Below are 4,789 nucleotides of genomic sequence, written 5' to 3' on the forward strand. Positions count from 1 at the left end.
GTTTCATCCAATGTCTCACTTTTCTTTACTGGTTACATGTTGACCAAAATTGAACAAAGTTGCTGGCCCTAGACTTTTCCTATATTTAATTTGTAACAAGATTATATGCTACATTATAGCACAACAATACAAGTTTATTTTCCACAATTCAAGCACACTACTCTCTATATATTGAAGATTGTTGACTATGGTAGCAAACTATATATTTATATATATACATACCCTATGTTTCTAAACAAACAACAACTAGCTAGGGTTTGACATATATATATATATATATACAGTATTAGCATAGGATTATGTCAGTAATCATCACTATAGCAGGTGATCTGTTATAGTTTAAGCTGCAGGAGCGTAATCGTAGCCACCGTCATCGTCGTCGTCGTCGTCATCATCTCCTTCAGGCAGTACTATTACGGGGTTGGAAGTGCACCATTCATGATGATGGTAAGGAACAACTTCTTCCTCGTGCAGATTATTGGCCTGGGGAAGAACCTGCAACATCATGATTTCTCACTTCTTAATACTATAAAATAGCTCAACACGGCTTAGTTAATTCAGGTATATGAAAGGTTGCTAGGTCGGTATATATACAGAGTACTTGTTGCTTTTGGCGGAAATTCTACCATATTCTGCAAGGAAAAGTATAGATAAACAACAAGATTTTTGAATAATGTGTAAACAATGTGAATTAATAGGGTTAAAAGAGTAAATTTAATTAGTAGCATTAAATTAGGGTGTAGTGTATTTTTATTTAATTGGTGATTGTTCATATTGTTCAAAATTTTCATTGTTCCCCTAGCACTCCCCTGCAATCTGCATTGAATGATCATCTTATTTGTTTGTTTAAATAAGTATTTGAAATTCAAATTTCGTCTTGTGTGTATAATAATCTATTAGTTAGCAACAAACCCTTAATAAATAGAGTATCAATATGTGATGGATTAGTCATCGATTTGCTGAGTTAGGCAATCCGTAGAAAAAAATTATATTTGTCTTTAAAATAGATTAATTTTTCATTAATAACAATACTTATGAACTTTTGTCTTTATTAAAATTTACTTGGGACAATTTTATTTATTAGTACTTAGTATCATATTTATTTTTAAAGTTAAAATAATATAATCAACATTATTACTTATTAAAATTTCACATTTTATAAAATAATTTTTAAATTTTTAAATTCATAAACTTATATTATTACAAAAATTATTAGATCGATTAATATTTTTTAGTAATATAATGTATCAAAACAGCATGATTGAGAGATGGTGCGAGAGGATTATGAATTTACGTGTAAGGAGGAAAAAAATCTTTATATGATTCCTTGGGAGGTCAAATCCTAAAGCATGGATAATTGTTTATTATTTTTAAAAATATGAAAGTAAATAGAATTTACCCGAACAAATTATAAATTTTAAAAAATAAATTTGTTGATAAAAATTTATTTTTTTTATTTTAAATTTTAGAAAGTGAATTTGCTGATGCCGAAATATCTTTTTGTCTTTTCATTTTTTAAGGATTTTTGTAAAAGTATAATACGTCAATAACAAATTTTGAATATCATAATTTAATAAAAATGATATTACACTAATTTTATAAAAATTACCAACCATATACAAAGTAAAAAGTGTGTGTAAGGAACGTGGAGAAATGTGGCCTTAGGTTTGATGAGTGTGTCATACCCGGGAGATAAAGTTCCTAGGTGGCACTTCATAAAGCCAACAAATCGAATCTATCTATATATGTCATCCTGATATTACTTGGCGTACAGGATTCAATACATAACGCCGTTTACATGGTGTGTTCCCATAAAGTGGCCGACCAAAATCTATAATTAAAATAATATAGTTGAACATAAAATCAAATTTAATCAAAGGTCCATCTAGTGTACAGATACATTTTGGTACGGATTTATAGATTTTTGTTTTTATTTGGTTTAAAAGCGTATCACTAAAAGTGTTGCTTAAAGAGAAAGTGTTACCCTTAATCGTTAATTTGGCTCTGATACCAATTTTACTCTTCATATTTTACTTCGAATAAGTTTATAATTTGCAAATTCATAAAAAATGTTGACCATTTCTACTAGTATTTATAATTCTGATTTCATTTGTATAGTTTTTTTTTTTTAATTTTGTTTATAATATTCTTTTTTGTAAGGATTATTGTATACCTTTTATACTCTTTTATTTTACTTTTTAATTTTTTCGCTCTTTTTCTTTTTATTTTATTTTCTGATCTTTCAATCTTTGTATGCTTCATTATTTATTTTAGAATTTCTGCAAATTCTATCATCGCTTTATCACTATTTTCTAGAAATTCTATTAATTTTCTAGCTCTTCAACTTCTCTTTTTAACTTGTCATAGATTATTTTTAGAGCTTCAAATGCTCTTTGATTTATTTCAGAAAACTGCAAATAATTCAAACGATTTTCTCTTTCAAAGAGCTCTTGTTTCTTATCTTGATAAGTTACATATATTTCTTCTTTATTTATTGTCATAATTTAGTATTTAGGGTTTCATTTAATTTTTCGAGCTTTTTTGTTAATTCTTTTATTTCAGAATTTTCTTCTTTAATCTTTAATTTAGATAAACTTAAAGGGCTATTAATTTTAAATTCTCTTATTTGAAAATTTGATGAAACCAATTTTTCTGATGGTTCTTTTAGAACTGAGTTTTCAATAGCTTTATATTTTGATATTTCTGTTTTTACAATTTTCTGAAATAGTTCATCGACATAAATTCTTTCTCTGTTTTTAAATATTATACTATGATGGCTATTTGTTAAAGCATAATTTATTGCATATGTTATTGAAAATGGTTCATCATCTTGTTCCATTAGATTCTTTCTATGAAATTTATAAGCCAAACTTATAGATCTTCTAATATTTTCAGTTGATAAAGGCATAGCATATCCAAGATGGGCATTAAATTTAACATTTACGTTTGCCAAATTTCCATGAACAATTCCAATTATTTGATCTATCGGGTCATCAGTAATTCTTTTGTCACAGATTGCTAAACTTATTGGTGAATTAATTCCTTTCATATATGTAGATTTGATTAAGACTTGTATAGTACTAATATGAATCCATCCAATTTTAGATCTTTTTTATTGATCCTTAATTTTCTCAATCTGTTTACTTAATTCTTCATTATTTATCAAAGCTATTTCAAGTTCTCCATTGGCAGATTTTATCTTTATAGGAGCTTCAAGTTGAATTTTTCCATAGTATATTATATTTTTTCTATTAAAAACTTCTTTTAAAAGATTTTGTTTATTAAAATTTTCATTTGATTTGAGATTTAATTCTGTTTTTAGAACACCCTGCTTTTCATTATCTAATAAAGCAGTTAATCTATAATAATCAGATTCTTCTGTTAATTCTAAACTTTCTAAATAATTCATAATTGAAAGACTAGAATGAAGATGTACCTTTCTGGAGAAAAACTTCCTTTATTCAGTATATTTCACATAAAGGGATTTTTATCTCCAGAGGGGAGATTGTAGATACTAACTCCAGAAGGGAGTTTAGAACTATTTTTCCCTAAGGGGATTCTTCCTCAGACTATAGGATCGCCTCGGCAGCTTCCTCCTTGCTCTCCTAGCATATGAGTACTCTTAGCCTCCTGCTTCCTATTGTCTCATCCTTTACAATTGCCTAAGCAACCTATTTATAGTAGTTGGGTTTGATGGACAATTCCCATCCTTACCCTTCTTATGACGTCATTGCTTACGTCATTGTTTATTCTCTTTTACCAGCTACATTGTTGGTGCTCTATAACCTAATTGCTTACGTCACTATGCAATAATGTTGAGAGATGCTTCAGATGCGCTGTCCTCTTCTTTTATCATGTGACCGTCAGATGCATTGTCTTCTTCCTTCATCATGTGAGTTGATTCCGTTTCATTATTGCTTTCTTCAGATATCTCTGAGGCACATAGCTGGCACTTGTGGTCTTCTCTGTCTTTTATCAAATAGCAGAGATTCCTCTTTATCCTTTCAGGGAACTTTTCTAAAAGTCCAGATAAGTTGTAGAATGCTGATTCAAATTCCACTAGGAGTCTCATCTCTCTTTCTTCAATTTCATTCCTTTTACTAGACACAAGCAAAGTATTTCTGCTTTTATAATTAATTCTTGTGTGAGATTCCTTCGTTATTTTTTGAGTTCTTTCAAAGACCCTTGCTAATGTGCTAGTTAGCCTTCCCTCATGACTGTAAATTGTTAAATCTTGAATATGATCAATTGGTTGAAAATTTCCTGGGAAGACGGACATGAATATTACTTGGTGTGCTGGAACCAAGCATTCTTCTTCTTCATTAAAAATAGGTTGACTGTTTGTAAATTTTAGGGATATATCCCTTGGATTTACATTGTCAATCATATTTTTAAATCTCTTTACTGCATCAACGAATCCTGCAGGAAACTCACTAATAATTTTTAGATCATTAAAAATTAAGATTGTATCAATTAATCCATACTGGAAAAACTGATAGGTGTCAGATGGGGAAGCATCTGGAAATATAACCAGCTTTGTTAGCTGTTCTTTGGCAATAGGAGAATATCCCAAAATTGCCCTTTTTTCTTCAGTCCAATTCAGGACTATGTTAAGGGTTTCTCTGAGATTTAATCTACAGACCCTTTTCTTTTCCTTGATTTCAGCCCTTGTAGGAATGTTTCTGATTATCCCTGTTCTCTGGGTTTAAATTGGAGCTTTATCTGCTCTTTTTAGGGTTTGCTCTGGATGGAGAGCTTCATATTCCCTGAAGGATTCCTTTGCTTCTTC

The sequence above is a fragment of the Arachis ipaensis genome, chromosome B10 (assembly GCF_000816755.2).
Source record: "Arachis ipaensis cultivar K30076 chromosome B10, Araip1.1, whole genome shotgun sequence".
NCBI classification, from domain to species: domain Eukaryota; kingdom Viridiplantae; phylum Streptophyta; class Magnoliopsida; order Fabales; family Fabaceae; genus Arachis; species Arachis ipaensis.